The following is a 21,615-nucleotide window of genomic DNA, read 5'->3' on the forward strand; positions in this document are numbered from 1 at the left end:
TTAGAAACACATTTTATAAGAGTTCTTCAAAGGGATATAGCTGTATTTTTTTCTTATACGTGGGAGTTCAAGACAGCTGCATTATCTGACAGAAGCCACCACAATGTTACAGTAGTCACCTATCGACAAGACAAGAACCTTGATGAACACACACTTGACCAAGCAGGAGATACTGACAGGTGGCATAGCAGTGACAACACAGCTTATAATTTTTATGGAAATCCAAACTGGAAAGACGTATAACTGGAAGGCTATGAATGAAGATTTAAATACTTACTATTTTTGCGAAGTTGTATCCAGTCACTAAAAGTTACCTCTTTTTTTGTAAAATATATAAATACAGCTCTTATGTGGTAGAATACATTTGTCATTCTTCAAGTAAACATGAATTTATAACCCTTTACAAAGAATTATGAGCATTACCTAGTTTATGATTTATTGATACTGTGTACTTACAGGTTTGAAAATTTGCTATCAACCATCAGAAATTACTATATGATGTCTTTTTTCATAGTGAATGGGAAATTGAAATACTAAAATACTTGTAATACTAAGAATCCGTACACCCCTCTTCGCACTTCTCTCAAAGGTCACCAAGTCGCATTATCTCCATTTTACTATCGGGGAAACTGAAGATCAAAGAAATTAAATGACAGGACTTAATTCCACAGCCCAATAGAAAAATGATGACAGGACACAAGAACCAAAGGTCCAGGTAGCCCACTACTGCCTTTCATATAAACCTGGTCACAAGAACTCGCACATAATACTCTTGTCACTTTGCCTGAAGGAGAAAGACGTCACACAACTTTTGTGTATAAATGGTGAGCAACTCTGATAGCTATGAGCATTTTAAACGTAAGCATTTTTTTCACAGAACTTTACATGGCATTTCTCTCTTGCTCCAAAATTCTTTTTTGATATGTGAGTTGATAACAGTCACATTTGACTGAGGGATACAAGGGCTCCAGACCTACAAGATATTACCTTGTGCAATTCAAAGCAATTGAATTGTTGTTGTGATTTGGTGATTTGCTAATTATTTTCTTTTTAGAAAGGTACAAAATTTTTTTCAGACTCTTCCAAATCTGAAAATATTATGCTCCAAGACCCTTCTGCGCTCCAGTCATGAAAAAGAAACTAAATGCATTTCTAAAATGATAACTACTACATTTACCATAGTAACTAAAAGTGTGATTTTTTTATGCTACCTGGGCAACAGTACTTGAGTTGTTCAAAGATAACCTTGAGCCCAGCATGTCTGGAATGGAGCACCTCTTTCCAATAACACAGTAACAACTGTCCACAATTATGATTAACTTTGCTTCTAAAGTTATGTTCCCCTAATCTCCTCTGTCTATGAAGATACATTACTTAGAAATAAAATTTTCAAACTTATATTTTCCCCATCAAATCTCATAATAAGTCAAATTCTGAACGCTTGGCACCAACATACTATCATCTAAACTACTGATAACATTCAGCTAATCTTTGAGATGCCTACAGCTCCGCTTACCTTTGAAAAGCCCCTCTGAAATACAAACAATTATTTGGTGGAGTCAGCTGTTCCTGAACAGTGAAGTCCATGGTTTAGTTGCCATAACTTTGGTGGTCTTGCCTGTTCAAACCTCTTAAGAACCAAACAGCAGAAGTTCTGCCTCTTGTTTCCATCTTCCTGGAACTAGTAAAAGACCTCACCTGGACTCCCCTGGAAGAAGTCCACTTGAAGTGTCACCTACAGAAGTCTACGGGGTGACTTCATGGGGCCACTTAGTAGGCACCATTCTCTAATTTAATCTGCTCTGCACATTTTGCCATTTTCTTCCCATTCCCATTGCCTGAGGCTTTCCCCTGAGAGCTGATGAGGGTGTGGGCAGCACAGCGTGGTAGGGAGTCCAGCTCTAGAAGCCAGCAGAAGGCCAGCCCAAGTTCAGTGTGAAGCCACCGGTGCAGAGCAGGATCAGAAATCATAGCCTGACTCCAAAGCGGAATCAGGAGCCAAATTCACACCCAGGAGAGATTCAGTTATTGAATGTATGAGGACCAGCTGTTTTAAGCAGAACTACTGCTCTCAGCAGTCTAACACAAATAGCAACCACGCTCTGCTTTTTATGATCCAGATGAAAGTCTTCCCTGCCCAGCAGTCACCTACAGGCCTCAATGGGAGAGAGCTCAGGGCCAAAACCAGTAGCCTGGACAACAAATAATAATGTTCCTGGCAGCAGAGGGCTTTGTGCAACCAGTTCAACTTCAATAAACGTTCATTCACTTTCTTGAATGTACTGGGAAGCTCTTACAGAATGATATAATCCTCTGGATTTTTTTTATTGCATGTTGCTTGTCACAGCATGCAGCTTGCACTAGTTTTGTTTGTCCGAATTCTTCATATTGTTAGGACTTAGACCTTTTCTTGATGGTATTTTTTTATTTTTAATCAATCATGGCTATAGTGTCACAGCACTGTTCATCTTTGTGGGTTTCTGTTTCTAAGTGAACATGAATTGATTTTGTACAATCCATTGCTGAGTTGTTGGACTTTTCTGTCTCAAATTGCAATGACAGTCTAGTTTGTCTGCTTGCGTTTATCAGGAAATTTTTTAACCCTTTGGCGTTGTGAGACCTTGGCTCCTCAGCCTTTCATCAGTCACAAATGTGCATATATTTTCTCCTTCCCTTTGCTCCCTCAGGTACAAAAAGTCTCTGATATTTTACTTCCTTTACATTACATTTTAATAATTAGTGTTGTCTGCTAAAACTGACTGAAAGCAACTGAACTTTCTTTTTGAAGACATAGCTCCAACTCCTGCATAGGAGAAGCTGGATTTCTACAGAGCACATTACTGCCGAAGTAGTATCCATCTGTCCACATTTAGATGTCTGCAATGCAGACACTTTGAGCAGTGTCTAGATTCCCATTACAGTCAATTGAAAGAAAAAGACACTTCCAGGGCTCAGCTCATTTCTCAGTGTCTGACACAGATCACTCCATCGTTGCTGTTTGGAACGCTAAACTCCTCCAAGGCAAAATTCCCAATGTCACAGAGCCCATTAAAAATCTTGTACCAGTGACATCAAAAATGAGATAGTAACAGTACACTATGCAGATATGCACTCCCTTTTTTCCACATAAACAAAAAGAACAAAGCAATTTAAACACATCACCAGTGTAAAATATCCCCAAAGGACTGCTGAAGAGACATCTGAAAACTATTGTGTCTTGTTTCCCCCACACACTGACGGTCTATTAATGCTTAAGCTTGAATCATTCATTTGTTCATTTTCTGTTTCTTGGATTCACAGCTCTTTAGGTTTTAGTGGAAAAGATTGGGAGAAGTGATAACATAGAAGCTACTTTTGGGTACTGCATTACTTTTGTTTGTTTTTCAGTGTCTGTTTCAGTGTCCGGCTGTACCATCTTAAAATATTACCCTAAACACTAAATGAAAAACCTCCATTCCAAGAACCCATAAACAACTCAAGAGACATATCAGCCCATTCATACAGCCTTCATAAGAAAGATACACAACATTTTCTCAGTGTAGTCACTCTGTTCTTAATAAATAATGGTTTCTTTTCATATGATGCTATAAGGGTGAATGGCTAAAATGTAAAAGTAGGCACATATAAATAAATAACTTCCATTTTAGCATTGTACAGTCAATCTACTATGTATACTAGGGTCTTACAAATATTCTAGATCCCCATATGAAACTATTCTGTAACTAAAGAGTTACTTTAAACAGAGGGTTTTTTTAAAAAAGACTATACGTCTGCTATTCTTCTTACAAATGGGGAGCAGAGAAATTTTCTTCTTGTGATCTCAAATTCTTTTCTTCTTGTTTCTTTTTTTGTTTTGTTTTGTTCTGGATTTTTTTTAGGTTTCTTCTGCATCCATATGTTAATGCTTATGACCTTTTTAACAAAAGTACATTTTATGTACTAAAGAAAGTAAGGTAAGGCAGAAATTTTAACAGGATATGCTTATTTTATCTTTTTGCCTTAGCAGTAGAGATTTTGTTGGTTTGGCTTCACTCATCATTCAATTCCTATATTTCTTTTGATCACATCTTTGTTGTGAAATATTTACCAGCAGGAAGCAACTTCAAATATCTGAATACTCAATTTACTGCAACACAGTACATATCCACTCAGCTGCAGACACATACATATACATGCATATATTTGCAGATGGATGGATATTTTTCCTCTTATGTTACTTTCCTAGTTTTTTCAGCATTCTTTCTTTTGTTTGTGGAAGAGATTATAAAGTCTCTCATAATAGAAATGACTAATTAAATGTAAGTAACATGATATACAGATATATTTCTCCTGTATCATGTAATTCTCACTTAAGTAGAGAGAATCACTCTAGATGACACTTCAGTAGAGAGAATCTCACTCAAAAATGCTTTAATTATATTGGAATTCTAGTAATACCTCTATTTTTCGAGACATAACTTGAGAACCTTAAATAGTGCTGTTTCAATCCTTTTCTACCCGTTTGCTTCCATTCCAATATGAATCTACCAGCATCTACCTCAAGAGCTAATGGCACTAGAAATCAATGTTGTACAAGATCTAAAAGTTTGAATAATGGCTTTGAAATGGCATTATTAAATTCATATTATAGTTGGCATTAAAAACAAAAAGAAAGAGAAATCAAAATGATGTGATTTTGGAGGTCATTTGGTTCTTCAATGCATGGGCTAGAAATATTTTGAAATAATTTTTCCAAACCCTGCCTTCTAGACCATTCTTAAGACACTAAGGGCATTTCAGGCCCTGGATTTCCTCAGAGTTCGTACATAGTGATCAGTGTAGAAATTGCATTCACAAGAATTCAAGCTGTCTTCTGTGGATGTATTATTAAATTTTAGGGCAAAACTGCAGGAATTGTTGCTCTAAATTTCACTTTTACTTGTAGCACCACCAAACATTTTACCAGTGAATTACCAATGAAAAAGAAAAATGAATAAGATTACTGGCTACTATGATCTGCTACTGCTTTATCCAAGGCATCACCTGAGAGTGGCTCTTACTATGGAATAAACCTGCTGCAAAAAAATCCCACACATTTAGCACAAAAGCAATAGGTGGAAGAACATTTTTATATATACAAGTCTGCCTCGATTGTTAAGAAATATTTTGGAAAATGCTCAAGAATAGATTGTGCAATTGTTTTTCTGCAGAATATGTAATAGCGCCTTAGCAAGAAGTGGCGTTGCTCCCTCCCTGCCATTGCCCAGTCTATGGACCATCACCCTACTAAGAGGCTGCGCTGATGGTACTAGTTCTTGAGGGTAGTCCAACAAGCCTCACTGACTGCTCAAACCCTCTGTGGGGCAGCAGCGCTTCTCCACATAGACTCTGTGATGTGCTCACCCTGTCATATGCTTGCATTTCACCCAGAGTAAACCAGCCTCACCAGCTGAGGACCACTTCACAGAATCACAGAATGGTAGGGGTTGGAATTGGAAGGGACCTTTGGAGACACCTGCCAAAGCAGGTTCACCTAGAGTAGGTTGGACAGGAACGCATCCAGGTAGGTTTTGAATATCTCCAGAGAAGGAGACTTCTCTAGGTCCTTTTCAATCTCAGGCAGCCATAGTAGCTGCCTATTCTGCCGAGTGACCAGACCTGCATGGAAACATTGTCTCTCCCTCCTGCTTGAACTGGACAGTGTGCAGCCAGGAAGGCAAGATGGTTTTGTCCAGATAAAATAAACTTAAATACATTCTTGCTGTAATCTAATGAGAAGTGCTTCTCACTGGAAAGGTAGTAAGCCATAATTTGCTTCAGACATCAGCATATTGATGGAGCTAGACATGTATTGGCTGTTCCCTTGGTGTCTCTGGCCTTTTCAGAAACACCCAAAAAGAAAAATCTTGATTATAATTCAGTCATTGAACAGTTTATTTTAATGGAGTTTTTAGCAGCTGTACCCATTTAAATTCCCTATTAAAAATACAAATCAGGACACTCAGAATTCTTTCAGTGTTCACTTTTAACAGAATGCAAAAAACGAAATCAATAGATACTGTTGCTAGGAACAGAACTCTACTGACATTTATCTAGATTCTTTTATTGATGCCTCAGTATCTGGATGCCAACTGCAACTATTCATAAAGGGAATCCATCTCCCTCAGTGAATGCATCAAAATTCTTGCTAAAACTGAACAATTTACAAGAACATCTTTTTGATAAATTGAGAGGTTTGTATTCGGCTTCCCAGGTACTGTTTTCTTCTTTTCATTTTCTCTGGCTTAACTCCTTAACAGTTGAAGCCATGAGGAAGCTGGCCATTGAGTTCACAGGGCTTTGAGTTCAGTCCTTCATATTCTAAAAGAGATTTAATTGAAGCTAAAAATACATTTGTCACAGGAAATATAAGTGAGGACCATCAGGTGCTTTCTTACATCTCTCCGAACTGTTTTGTAAGGCACAAATTTCAAAAGTTCCTAAAAACACTCCAAAATTTTGGAAGAAAATTGGGAGGTGGCTAAGCTACTAGGAGAGTTTGTGTTTCAGGGTTGGGGAACAGAGCACAGAGACTTTCAAAGTCACTGGCTGGCAACTCAGTTTTTGGGAGGCTAGTGGCTGTTTTGAAAGCACCGGTCAACTGCAAAGGTCACTCCCCATTCTTTGGAGATAACAAACATACATCAAATGGATTTGCAGAGTGTTCGTATTTAAAGGGACACCAACTAGCACAGCTGTCTAGAGCCAACCGTAGTATGGGGCCAGACTTAATTTTGTTTAGGAGGCTAAGACAGCTGGAGTGGATGGAGCCAGATTCTAGAGGCACAAAAACTAGCTTCATGAAACTGTATGGCAAGTACAGGGTTAGATACAACGTTCTAGTGTTGGGGGTGCATACCTATGAGATTGTCACCATGCCCACATGAGTCTGACTGCCTCACTGAGTGACGCTAATGAGCCACAGGGAGGGGAGAGAGGAAGACAACGAACACACTTCCCCTTCCCTTATTCCCTTCTGGTACATCTGATTGGCAAGACTGCTTGATTTGGCAAGATCAGTATGTTTTAATACAACATGGCTTTTTTCAGTCTTTTTCAATCTTGAATATATTCAATGAGATAAAAAAGAAATTTGAAGCTATAACAATAAAATAAAAGTAGGTACTCAAACATCAGTCTTTCTAAAAGACCATAAAATGCAAAATGGACTTCATTTTCAAGTGACTTCATTTAAGACTATGTGTGTCTAAAAAAACATTCATTTCACAGTGAAACCAGACTGTATATATTCAAAGGAAGTCTGATTATAAAATTGTCTCACTTATTTATCAATCAATCAATCAATCAATCAATCAATATCTGACTTTACTCAAATCACCAGAACACATCATACATTTTTTGTTTGTTGGATGAATTATGGCCTTCCTCGGGAAGGTTTATACCTGGCTCTGTGTGCATGTTTGGCTCTGTATTATCCAGAAAACAAAGAAAAAACCTTCTCTTAGCATATCTTTTCCTTCACTTTCAACTTGCATCAAAAAACATTAGCTACAATTATTGCATGCAATAGGTTCTTTCAGTTCTGAGAATAAACTGGTGATGTAATCAGGTAGTTTTGTTGTCCAGCACTCTTAATGCACATAGACTGGCCAAATTCTATTTCCCTAAATGTGATACAATGGAAGAATAGCATAATGTTCCTTATTCACGCCTTTGAGTTTCTTTCATTCATGATGCAACCTCCAAATCCTTCTTTTTTGGTAAAATCATGGTAATTGCGTTTCTCTGATTGTACCTTTGATCCTTGAGGTCCCTTCCAACCTGGTATTCTATGATTCTATGATCTGATTTTCTTTCTCTGAGTATACTTGTTGCTTCTCTCCACTGCTTCTCTCGAATACCTTAAATAATGTTTTTGCCATCCTTCCTCTGGAATTCCAGTTTGTGTCTCAGTTTTGGGTGAGGGCATGTGCCTATTTTGGACTCAGAAAGGTTATCATTACTATTTCCTTTACTGTTTTGTTGTTACTATTTCCTTTGCTGTTAATCTTCTTGTCTCAAGACCTTCTAGATCAAGCATTCTCAAAACGTTCTTTATAATATCTTAAAAATAAAACAGGAGAGACTTTCAAAGACCATCCAGGAGTAAGGCTGGCATCTCTGTAACTACAGATGCAAAAAACTCGGGACATTTAATCGTTAAGACATCATTGACTGGGAAGCCTGCCACCAACATCCACACTTGATGCACATACATTGTCTTTTGGCTCTCTACAGCTATGCCCATCTGCTTCAGTGGCATGGTGCCCGCTTATCAGCTAGTTGGACAGTTTCAGTGCGCAGAGGTGCCAAATAAAGGTTTTACATGGGTAGCCTGTATAACCCTGAAAGTGCCATTTCTTTCAGAGGAAGAAATGTTAGTGCTGAGATACTAATAGACTATGTCTTTGAGCACTTTTTTTTGCACTCACTGATGATGAGTTTTGCCAAAACCATTTTTACATCTCTTTTCCACAGAAAGATATGGTAATGGTAGTCAAAGGGAAAGCAAGCAGTATCTACAGATAAGATACTGATAAACAAAGCCATTATGAGATAAAATTCAGAGAGTATGGTAGGTTAGGGGTATAGTTTACGTATTGTGCACTAAATGCTGCTAATTCAAAGGACAAAAAACCATGCAAAAATACCACCTCACCTCATTTTACACATTTTGAAACAAAGAGAGCTTTGCAAATGCAGGAATTGGATCACACTAAAAAGGAATTCAAATGGATTATTATATGGCAACATATACCTGAGATGTTCTAAATAGCCTTTAGTTTGTCCTACAGAGATGACACACCATTCCCACAGAAATGTAATGAACTTCTTTTTTTCAGTTTGTATCCATAGTTTAGTCAATCTTTTAATTAAGAAATATATTATTTTAAAAATGTTTTTCTCCTCATTGCATAAATCAAGGTCACAAAATTCCATGGAGAACATAACTGCATCAAAACTAACAACTACAATAGAATAAAACTGGATCTACATATAAAAGTAAAAGAAGAAACTGCAGCTATTTGGATGTGAACCTTTAATCACAGAATAGTTCCTAGTAAAAACATCACATTATTTCTTTAGGCATAAAGAAGTCTGTCATTTTCACATTCTCAAGAGGAATTTAATGAAAAATAGTTCACGGAAACCTTACTTATTTCCTATGATGAAAAAAATAAAATAAATTGTACAAAGTACTGATTATGAGGTGAAAGCAGTTAGTTAAAATAGTTCTGTCAAGAAACGTTTACAACATCAAAAGATTATTTTCTACAACAAACTGGTGATTAATGAGATATCCAAAGGCTGGAGACTTGTTGGAAAAGATTTATGAAAAAAAAAAAAAACACCTCTGGAGTACAGTGTTCTAGAGTTCTTGTAAATCCATCATTAATATATGGGGATAGTGTAGAAAATCAAATTAAAATACAGTTACAGTTCTCTTTGGATGTATCACCTGAAAACAATCATTGTTCAGCATAGATGTTATTTCAAGCCAAGGCTAGACTACATATTCTTTTTACAGCAGTCCTAACTCAGCAAATTGGAATCTAAGGAGATTATTTAACCTTTAAATTAAAAAAGTCTTTAAAAAAAATTCTTGAGAACTACACGATGAGGGAATTAAACTGACTTGCAAGGTAACAGTATGAATTTGTCATGTATCATTAATACCATCAATTACAGCATGATTTCTGATATAACAACTTTAGGAGATATAGCAAAAACAATCAAGAAACCCAACGGTATGACTACAGGGTCCAAAAGCTGCCTTGAAACATAAGATTATACAACTTTGCTTTGCTTTGCGACGGGTGTTGGGCAAGATGATTTTCAGGGGTTCCTCCTAACCCAGTTTTTCCTCCATTCTTTGATTCTTACAGATCTTTCTTTGTATTAGAACCTATGCACAGCTCAGATGGAAAAGCATATCCATTATTTTGATAAACACTCAGTGTTACACAGACCCTTTCCCAGCACTTTTCAGAAAAAAAAAAAAGAAAAAAAAAGCGCAGGTTGTTGAAAGGATGATAGCTCAACAAATTATAAGGAGGTAAGAAAGGTCAACAGTGAGGAAATAAACAGCTGATACTTCAAATGGGGTGGGAATATATCCAGATGTCAAGGTGGTATTTGATGACATTAGTAATGAAAGGCATGGTAGCTCCCACATTGTGGCAGAAGAGCCATGTGACTTCCATTGCAGCAACCTAGTTTGCCATGCAAAATCTGAGCACCACCAAGCCAAGAAGCTTTGCCAGTGCCCCCAGCATTGCCACATCAGAGAGACTGTGATGACAGTTTTATGACAGGAGACAACAGCATGACAGACTGATAACTTTGCTTGGAAAAGCAATGGGTTTTTGAAGAGACCAGACTTAATTATTCCATATTCTGTAACGTATAATGAAAATTGAACAGGTTTCTCCCAGTCTCCAATTCCATTTCAGAGTGCCAGACCAAGTGCATACTCCTCCTGGTATGTGGAAATAAGTACTGAAACACCCAGTAGGAAAATACTGTCATTTTTTAATTGCTGTTGCCTTAAGATCAACAGGATAACTTTGTGACCATTGAAAAAACTTGCAACTATGCAAGCCAAAGTTCATGCTTGTATTTCATGCTTGATTTAAATTAGAATATCTGCTGGCCTCATTGCTTGTATGTTTCAAAAATAATTTCCCGTGCAAGCACAATAATGTATTTCATGCAAAGAAAAAAAGTACGCTTCCAAGCATTCAAAGAAAACGTAAGTAAAATACTGAAAAATTAAGAAAAGTAAGAATGAGAAGTTACCCATGTTAATTTACATCAACATCCAATTCTTTCTCATGTATCACAGCAAAGGTTCACTGGATGCTGCTGTTCAATATTTCTTTTTATCTTCGTCACCCAGTCCAGCCTTGTGCTTTATTTACTGACATTCATCCACACATCATCCACATTCAGTTGATTGTTGGATTTTCTTAGGCTAGCTGACTTACTGCAGCTTCTGAGTACATCTTAAGCATGGATTACCTTCCTAAGACCCTGGCTGGGCAGGGTAATAGTTATTAGTCCCATGTTAGACATGAGAAATTTCTGCCACAAATGAGTCTGGGACGCGGAAGGCAAGCACATTATTCATCACCCATGTTGTGCACTAATAAGGAGATGGTCACTTTGATCACACAATTAAAGACTATAGCATAATTCAAAAACACAGCTGGCTAAATAAAGGTCACAGAGGCAGCTTCAATTCTGAAGCTTTCTCAGTCTTGGGTGCTGCATTTGTAGCTTTATTAGACTCTTGTTCCAGTGCGTGTAAAAGCGTGCATGTAGGTATTTTCACATCTGCACTTATATAGTGGGTGTTATGCAGTCAGGTAGCCACATGTGATGAGCAGTGTCCTCCACATGAACTGATGATAGCCAGAGGATAACGCTCTTTTAGCTCCAAGATAAGTTTTCTGTTAATACATAGGTATAAGTACTTCTATCTTATTTAAAGGAAACATTGAACACAAAAAGAAACCCTAAAACACTATTACAAGAAGATGTTGATCTACACATGAGACATTAGAGACCCTTAGCCTCTCAGAACAGTTCTGTGACAATCAAGGCAACAAAATCACAGGAGGCAACACCCCACCACCCACAATTATATGGGCTAGAGGGTTCTGTGTTCTGCCCTTCCCCCTCTCCCTGCAGTGAATGATGGCTTCCTTCCTCTCCTCCACATGGCCTAAAGAAAGGATGGTCTCTTTTGTTCTCCATCCCGCACAGGTGCCAGTTGCCCAAGCCAGGAGTGGCACAGGCAGAGTGAGGGCCTGCGCAGCCCCCAGGGTTTGTCCGTCTGTTCAGTACGAGCCGCGCCTGCTCCCTCAGCACCGCGGCTCAGTTGTGGGACGGACGGCTGCACGCTGGCTCTCTTGCCTAGAATTTGCTGCCATCCCCTAATTTGAAATCACTGCCCATTCAAACAAAGCTAGATGAATTTGCAACGGGAACAAACGACAGCCTGAAACGATGCCCTGTGGCATCTCTTCCCTCTTTTTTTTCCATGTCAAATGTCACATTGACATTGCAAAAAAGAATTATTAGAACTCATTAGTGTAATGGCTATAAAAAAACATAATCCATTGATTTTTTTGTTAATTCCATTGATCTAGATGATCAGAAAGGCTGAGTTGCTTTAAATGTAAAATAATAAATAGACTTAGGCAAAAATTTAGTTTGAAGGGCTTAACCATAGCTCTCTCATAAACGTGGTTTAATATCAAGGTCCTGTAATGGAAAATGCTAGACAACTTTATGTGTAAACACTTATTGCCAAACCTGACTATCATTATGCAGATCATTACATAGATCCAGTTATTTCTTTTTCCCTATCCCCCTTTAGAACTTCAGATGTTGAGTAAACGCACTGCTGGGACCTCAGTAACATTCAGCAGAGATGTCCCCATTCTTTGATGATACTTCAAAAGAAACAGAGTCCCACAGAAAGGCTCTGCTGTCCTTTCGTCTACAAGAAATTTCAGTGGATTATTCAAATCTTGCTGGTTTTTGCTGGTCAACTCTCCTCATTTTTAGAAATACTTTTGCCCTCATTCCTTCATTACAGACATCCCATAGCAAGAGTAATATAGAGAACAAACAGGTGAATTTCCAAAGCAAGAAGGGTAAGGGAAATAAGAATATTAATACTGCAAAGAGAGTTAGAGAAAAAGTCTCAAAAGAGAAAGGACTGAGTGAAAGTTTAAGTAAACAAGATAATGTCCAAATACATAAACACAAGAGAACATTGCAGAACATGCTCCCATCTTTAAGGCATAAAAAGAGTAATTTCACTGACAGAAGAAAAAGGTAATTCTAAAATGTAGACAGGATCTGTGCCTCACATAAGCACTTGGGAACAAAAGCCAGAAAGATAGCTATAAAACTCCAAGGAAAAAAAGAAAAAAAAGAAAAATGTCAGAGTATCATTATCAGGTCAGTAGTGGTCAGCAAGAAATTAGAGTTGGAGGATTAAGAAAACTTCCATGGCAGTTGGATTCTGTCCCAGAACACTAATGAAATGCCAAGAAAGATAAAAGAACAATTAGCTTATGTTTGCAATCTCTTAGCTGCAGGACCAAATTTCCATTGAAAAGCAATGGAAGTAACTGCAAAGCGGTTTGACATTAAAATGAGAAGACGGAAATCTGAAACACCCATAGACTTGTCACACAGGCCTAGCTATAGAAGTAAAAAATGAACTCTCCCCCACCAGGCAGAATTGGTCTGAAGGAATCTGAAAGCGTTGGCTTAGCAGTGTCAACATGGATTCATCTCAGGGTTTATGCAAATGCTCATTGTGTTAACTGGGCTGAGTAGCAGAAGGCAGACCTACTAAGAGGGGATCTTTAGAAATCTCTGTCCTTTCCCATTACTGAGCACTTGCTTGTATCACCCAACCTGAGTCCACATTTGCTTGGGGGTGAAAGGATGGGGAAAAAAGGATAGTGCACGCTGGTCCTCTGCCCAGCTCCAACATTTGCTGTGTATTTGGCTGACTTAATTCTGTGGCAACCTTGTCTGCTCCTGGTTTAAGTGAGAACCTATTGTCAAGATGAAATTCCCATGGCACTCATTTTGGAACAAAATGCTGCAGAAAGCAGATGAAGCATCATAAGAGGCTGCTGTGTGGCTGGGATATCTAACTCACATTCCCTATTTACCCCAGAGCTGTTCTTCTAAGTGTGCAGATGCTTTTGCCTGCTGAAGGTGTATTAGGAAGCAATGAAGTGGATCTTTTTTTAGTTATCCCATGGGATATTCGTGCAGAACATTCAAACTAATAAATGGCAAGTCTTATAGAAGGTCTCAAGTGCAGACTGCAGATGTGATCTCTCAACTCTCACTGGAAAGAAGCCAAAGGCTGGTCTGTACAATTGTTTTGATTCACCAGGGATTTCTGTCTTAATACCTTATTTTGTTGTGGAAACTGAAAGATCACTATATACAAACCTGCAGAAATTAAGCCTTAAAAAGCCTACAGTACAACATTTTTATTGATAAAAGAAAGATATGGGAACAACTACCCAGCTACAGGAAAGTCCTAAATCTTTGTCTTAAGAAACATGTTAGTCCTCTAAATTCTTGACTTTGGCATGAATTGCACTGTTCAGAATCCTTCCCCAAAATCATCTGTAGCCAGTATGTATAAATCACTGCTATGACAGATTGGGTGAGAATATCTGTTCGGTGTGGCAAGTCTACAGCTCCTTCCCATATGCCTTTTGATACCCAACCTACTCCAAACCTTGGGGATTTGGCATAGCAATAAAGAAATCACAGGAAAGCAGGGGAAAGAAATAATGCACTGTCCAGCAAATTCATAACCTTTTGTATGATTAGTTTGCTTCCGTCACTCTCTATATGTTAGAAAGCAAGTAAGAAATGGACCCTACGCTGGACATGTAAAGCATAGCTTGTCTGGACACACAGATGTAATTAACAGAATGCCATAAGAGTTGGTATTATGGCTAATTTTCCCATTTTATGTTAATTCTTAGGAATTAGAAAGCAGAAAAGAAGGCTTGGGTTCATTTATTTTCACAATTAGAAGATACCAAGACTATTATCCAGAGAGCTGTATTTTTTGAAGATAGATCACAAGGGTTGTGGCGCTTCCACAGACAAACATTTCTTGAACATTTCTGTGAAAGCCAGTCCTGATTTGGAAATAGCTATGACATCCATTGTACTTCTAAATGGTAGTTTATCAAGAAAAAGATTGTTCAGGGTAAAACTTTCCCAAACAATGCAGAGTACACCTGCTCTAACCCTTTCAGTAATGGATACCTAACAGAAACCTATTATGTGATATAAATAACACTTCTTTCTGATTCTTGAACTGAAGATCAGTTGTGAAAAATGTATGTAAAAGTTGTCTAACTGTTTAAAATGCACTTGTTTAAAGTTAACTACCTTCTAGCTGGATAAGATCATTTTTATTCCAGGTCAAATGCTAAGGAAGGCAATTTATAGATGGACAAGAGTCTTATGCAGTAGCCCCTGTAATTCTGAAGACTTTAAATCAGGGCTTAAAAATCTGAGGTAAAACAAAGAAAAAAATGTGTTGCAGATAGAAAAGTAATGAATAACACAAAAGAACATGTGGGAGACTTGATCCCAGTGTAAAAAAGTACATTTTTATTCCTGTTTGTTACATATTATCCTCAAGTGGGAGAGCTGCACAGCCAATTTAGATGCCTCTGGAGAAAAAGGGATGCTGTTTTACTCAAAGAACCCTCCTATGATGACATTTTAAGCTGTGTTCAGCATTTTCTAGCCAAAAGAACAAACTTCAAAATGTTAATAAATTCTAAATGTGCATACAGCACTGCAAGAATAAAAGGAGAAAAACAGAGTTATGTCTTTCTAATAATAACAAAGAAGGATTTTAGCTCCAGTGTTCAAATAAGAATTCATTTTTGTTCTTAATGGAAATGTTTGAGACCTGGAAGGGGAAAATATATCTAATTACATTTACATGATTGCTGTTAGATCATCAGTATAAATGCTATTTCATTACTATGTTATCCTCCTTTTCAGTTAATGTGATTAAAAAAAAAAGAATTATAGATACCACTACAAAGTTCCTATTCCAATGTTATTTACAAGGATACTTTTGTTTTAGATCAGATTAATTTTGAATAACGCAATAAAAACTGTGCAAATATACCTAGCAAGTAATCCAAACATCACCTGAGCAGCCAGTAAAATTCAAATATCAGCCTAATGCCATTTCTGTCCAAGGTTGACTTTACAACTGAACTCATGTCTTTAATTTTTTCATTCTGTTGTCAGACATACTATTGAAATATTTTTTTAGCTTGTTTGTAGCTTTGCTGTACTCCAAGAATAGCGTTACGCTTGTCAGTTGCTTCTGGCATATTTAGAGATTTCCCAATAGTATGAGATTTCCTGCCTTGTGTTGCTGTCTTAGGAAAGATCAGGTAAGCAGTCTTCAATGTTTTGCCTGGCATAGTAACTACTTTTTTTTCTTTATTCCCCCCACCCCGCTTCCATAAATGATATCTCCTTATTTTCTTGTAATTTCCTTACTAAAAAATCTGTAGTCTTATCTTTAAACTCCTATTGCTTTGTGGCCAAGTGTCTGAGAAGCTTTGATGGCTTTATTGATGCATTTGCAAGCACAAGAATCAGAAAAAACGTTACCATATTTTCCAACAAATTCAACAAATTACAAAAAAAACTAACAACAACCTCATCATCGTCTTATCATTCTTCCTGGCAGAAATTTTTAAAACCTTTTCTAAAGCCAGCAGAGGTTATTAATCTGAAAGAATTTTTTAATAGTATTAAAATGTTTGCAGTTATTTCAACTGCAACACCTGTTGCTCTACTGTTAACTCAGGACCCAAGAACTTCAGTTCATGGTGTCTATTCTGTTGCTAGAGTACACAGCTCTAACCAAAATCATGAGTTCATGAATTCTTGTCAATCAGAGATGCAATAATTCTGCTATATTTACGCTTGAGAGTAAAACTGGATAGCTGTAGACTGTGAACTTCACCATACTGGGGTTTTTTTTCCCCCCCATTTATCCTTTTCCTTTCACTTTTAGCAATATTATCAAATATTGGCTGACTTTCCACGGACATTTTAACTGGCTCCGGAATCATCTCCCTCTGTATCTATGACGACTGTTTCTACCTTCATAACAGAAACATTGCTGTTTCTTGCCACCCACAGAAGCAGTCACTTGTTTTGTTTAATTTCTTATCCCTCAGTATTTTCCCCTTTGCTACCCAAATGTGTTAATAATTAAAACTGACTCAGAGTTGACTGGTTTCAAGGGCTAAAAATTAGAGACACAATGGTACAATTTAGCATGACTTCCCTTCAAAGTTCTCATTTCTTAATGACCTGCACTGGAGTTGCTGCAGAACCTGTTTACTGATGTTTACGCTCTCTGTGTGCATGCCATACGCTACTCCCGCATGTCCATTTGTGTTTCCCCTTTAGCAAGCTCCACACAGTGCAAAATTTGACAGTACATTTGCTATGTGATAAGTAAAGTGGAAAAACATTAAGCTGGCGCTGAAAATATTTACCCAGCACACTCGGGAATTTCACACTGGATTCTAAAACCAGGTCCAAACCTATGAAGATTTCAGGAGGACAAATCAAACTTTTCTGAAGCTTTTCTCTTCTGTGACAGAACCAATCAACTAACAGCAATAAATGAAGGAATCCTGGGGTCATCATCAGGTAATAGCTATTGCACGGGCAGAAATCTTACATAGTTCTTAGAGATCTAATGTTCTAATCTAGCATGATTAATTTAATCCCTGTTCAAAAATATGTGTAAATATATATGATTAACTTTCAGCAAAGTCCATCGCAGTCACTAGAACTTAAGTACTCGCTAAGCATAAGAAACCTGGCTGAATAAAATGCAATGTTAAATATAATCCTATTGAAGAATGAAATTTGGGTTTTGGTTTTGTTAAATGTAGTGGGTATCTAACCGACAGTACACATCAGAACTGAATTCCCTTACCAATGACAATACACAATCTCCTCTATAAAAACAATGGACTAAGAAGAAGAAAAAAGAAAAAAAAATGAAATAAAGAGGTTAAAAAACTTCCTAAAGCAACAGATTATGCTGGAAGAAGATGTTATCTTTGTATCTATATATTTCTTCATAGAAACATGACTAATTTTCTCAGTTTTAAAATGCTAAAAATGTAAAATATTTGAAGGCACTCAGAAGCCACAGTAGTGAATGTTGTAAAAATACCTATTTTGATTAGATTATATGAGGCAGATAGGCCAAAGATTGCAATATTTGGTCATGGAAAATGTACATATATTAATATTGGAACTAAACTACTATTTCACCTATTGGCCTAGGATTAGGTGCACGGCAGGTTATAATGCAGATGCTAACAGAGATGTCGACTACAGTATGCTTGTGTCTGTTTGGCGGATAAAAAACATGGCTTAGTTTTCTAATGCTATCAAGTTGCCTCTTTCCATGAGAATTCCATGTAATAAAAACAAAAAGCAAGACCTCAACTAAGTTCTGCATCTGCAATATCATGACATTTTTGAAAGGGGGGAAGGTGTTGACAAAACAGGTATTGTTCTCAGGCTCTAATAAAATTACTCTTAAAGTTATGCTGCTGATTTGTTGTTGTGGTGGTGGTGGTAGTGGTTATTTCTTTTCATTTACCACAGAGGAAAAAAGCATTCTGTCTACTATTCTAAAAAGCTACTTTCAGCCCTTAACATCAAATTCTTAGATGGTACATTCAGTAAAGTTCCACTGAAAGCAATAGCTTCCCACGTATTTACACCAGGGCTATAATCCAGACAAGGATTTTAAATCCTCACATCTGCTGGCCTGTGATAACTGTGTGATCTTTTTGTGACATCCTGTATCTGATAGCGGCTAGACATTTAATAACTTGTATGGCATCTAATGTGTCATCTTGTTAGAAAAGGAGACAAAGCTGAAAAGACACTTATCTGTAAGCTCCTATTTTAAGATAATCAATAAACTCTTCCATAATAATTGTATCCTGGCAGCATTCGTACAGCAGACACCAGGCTATGGACAAACAGAGCCACAGTGATCCTTCTCTGTTCCCCAGGCAAATGAGGTAAAACTTCAGAGGGACTCTCCTGCCTTAACAATCACAGAAAGAAGCCAGACAGAGCATCAGCCTCTGAGACCTTTCTGCAGTTATGACGGGACTTCCCTGTGCTGAGCCTCTGCTAGGCCATGCTTTTCTCTTCTGTCCCAGCAGCGTCTTTCAGCATGCTGAGGGTGTGCATGGGGTGATGCTCCCATTCCCAGCCCCTCCAAGGAGTTTGACACCCCCAGGAGACCATAACAGAAGTCCTGTCTGACTTAGTGTGTGGTCATTAGGTGCTAGGATCTAAAACGGGGGATCCCTTTCAAAATGGGAGCCTGGTGTATGCCCTTGCCATAAAACACAAGAAATGTCTCCTCAGTTCAGCGTTACTCTTGCCTTTGTCACTGTGATTGCTACATTTTCTTCTTGGAAAGAGAAGATGGTGGAAGTCATTGCTGGGCCGCTCTCCATTATCTTTGAAAGGTCCTGGAGAACAGGCGAGGTGCCTGAGGACTGGAGAAAAGCCAACGTCACTCCAGTCTTCAAAAAAGGCAACAAGGAGGAGCCGGGGAACTACAGGCCAGTCAGCCTCACCTCCATCCCTCAAAGATGATGGAACACCTCGTTCTGGGCATCATCTCAAGGCATGTGGAGGAAAAGAAAGCTATCAGAAGTACTCAACATGCATGGATTCACCAAGGGGAAATCATGTCTGACTAATCTGATAGCCTTCTATGATGGAATGGATAGACAGATGAGGGAAGGGTGGTAGATGTGGTCTACCTTGACTTAAGCAAGGCATTCGACATGGTCTCCCACAGCATCCTCATAGGGAAGCTTAGGATGAGCGGGCTAGATGAATGGACAGTAAGGTGGATAGATAACTGGTTGAAAGACAGAGCTCAGAGGGTCGTGATTAGGGGCACAGAGTCTAGTTGGAGGTCAGTGATGAGTGGTGTTCCCCACAGGTCAGTACTGGGTCCAGTCCTCTTCAATATATTCATCAATGACCTGGATGAGGGGATAGAGTGCACCCTCAGCCGATGACACAAAGCTGGGAGGGGTGGCTGACACACCAGAAGGTTGTGCCGCCATACAGAGAGACCTGGACAGGTTGGAGAGTTGGGCAAAGAGGAACCTTATGAAGTTCAACAAGGGTAAGTGTAGGGTGCTGCACCTGGGGAGGAATAACGCCATGCACCAGTACAGGTTGGGGGCTGACCTGCTGGAGAGCAGCTCGGTGGAAAGAGACCTGGGAGTCCTGGTGGACAACAGGATGACCATGAGCCAGCAATGTGCCCTTGTGGCCAAGACGGCCAATGGCATCCTGGGGTGCATCAAAAAGAGTGTGGCCAGCAGGTCGAGGGAGGTCATCCTCCCCCTCTACTCTGCCTTGGGGAGGCCGCACCTGGAGTACTGTGTCCAGTTCTGGGCTCCCCGGTTCAAGAAGGACAGGGAACTGCTGGAGAGGGTGCAGCAAAGGGCTACCAAGATGATTAGGGGACTGGAACACCTCTCTTATGAAGAAAGACTGAGGGATTTGGGTCTCTTCAGTCTGGAAAAAAGACGGCTGAGGGGGAATCTTATCAACACTTATAAATACTTAAAGGGTGGGTGTCAGGAGGATGGGGCCAGGCTCTTTTCAGTGGTGCCTGGGGACAGGACAAGAGGTAACGGGCACAAACTTGAGCATAGGAGGTTCCACCTAAACATGAGGAGGAACTTCTTTACCCTGAGGGTGTCAGAGCACCAGAACAGGCTGCCCAGAGAGGTGGTGAAGTCTCCGTCTCTGGAGACATTCAAAACCCACCTGAAGCATTCCTGTGCAACCTGCTCTAGGGGACCCTGCTCTGGCAGGGGGGTTGGACTGGATGATCTCCAGAGGTCCCTTCCACCCCTATGATTCTATGATTCTCCTTACTTTTCAACTTTTCTCTCCAAGTTACTATCTTATCCCACCATTACTGTATTTGTACATTGGTTAGCACAACAAAGCACATTCTTAGTTGGCTCTTAGAAATTACTGGAACAAAAGTGATTAATAATGATATTAACAGAGCAACCTTTCAGACCATGCATTTTACTGGGTGATAATTCAAATCCCAGCATTCTGCCAGGGAAGCTTAGTAAACTAAAAGGTGTGAAATTAGTCTGCAATTTTCCAGAGAACGTATAATTTATTACTTGCATGAGAAGGTGATAATGCTTATAAATGCATTTTCAAAACTGCAAATGCATAGAAATAAAATTTTATAAACTGGACCTTTTTACTTCACAGTTAATCAAAAGATATTAATATAAATACATTATCACTCAAAAGTTTGACTCAAACACCATACAAGACAACTTCTTGATGCATTGGCTACTAGATACCAAGCTTAAAATTAACACTTTGATCTTCTGTTTAATTTTATTAAAAATAGTACATATTTCTGTTGCTTAGACTGTTTCATAAATCATCTGAAATTATATGTATGCATTGCTGCTTTACTTACCTGAACAATCAACACAGTGAACTAAGAATATTATACATGAATGTAGGATTTGCTTTCAACTTCAACAAATATTCAAATGTACATGATTATAATCATGGGGCTTTTTTGTCTCTCAGCCTTGAAGTTTCATGCTTCTGAAGGTCATTTATGAGAATACTGCCAGGAAGAGAAGACATGGGGAGCAATGTAAATTAATTTGATACATTGTATATGTATTTTCCAAAGTGTTTTTGCGAGGTTGATCAGATATATTTATTTGGTAAGATGTCTTCAAAATGCTTGTTGCAAATGCACATTCTCCATAGATCTGAAATGCAAAGTCATCATTCTGTTTATGATGGGTAGAAAGCTCAGTAGGCAAAAATCCTTTCACGTTGTAGATTTGCAGTTAAATTTGATTTAATTTAAAAAGAGAAGTTGTTTTTGCTGTCATGTTTTAGGTCTGTGTCAAATTCCAGTGG

At 38.4% G+C, this 21,615-nt stretch overlaps 1 protein-coding gene across 2 annotated transcripts in view; it reads right to left on the reverse strand.

The window, feature by feature from the left end:
* NKAIN2 (sodium/potassium transporting ATPase interacting 2) overlaps window positions 1–21,615 on the reverse strand; it is a 571,249-nt gene that overhangs the window by 272,740 nt on the left and 276,894 nt on the right. The window lies entirely within an intron of this gene.

The sequence above is a fragment of the Chroicocephalus ridibundus genome, chromosome 3, assembly GCF_963924245.1.
Source record: "Chroicocephalus ridibundus chromosome 3, bChrRid1.1, whole genome shotgun sequence".
NCBI classification, from domain to species: Eukaryota; Metazoa; Chordata; class Aves; order Charadriiformes; family Laridae; genus Chroicocephalus; species Chroicocephalus ridibundus.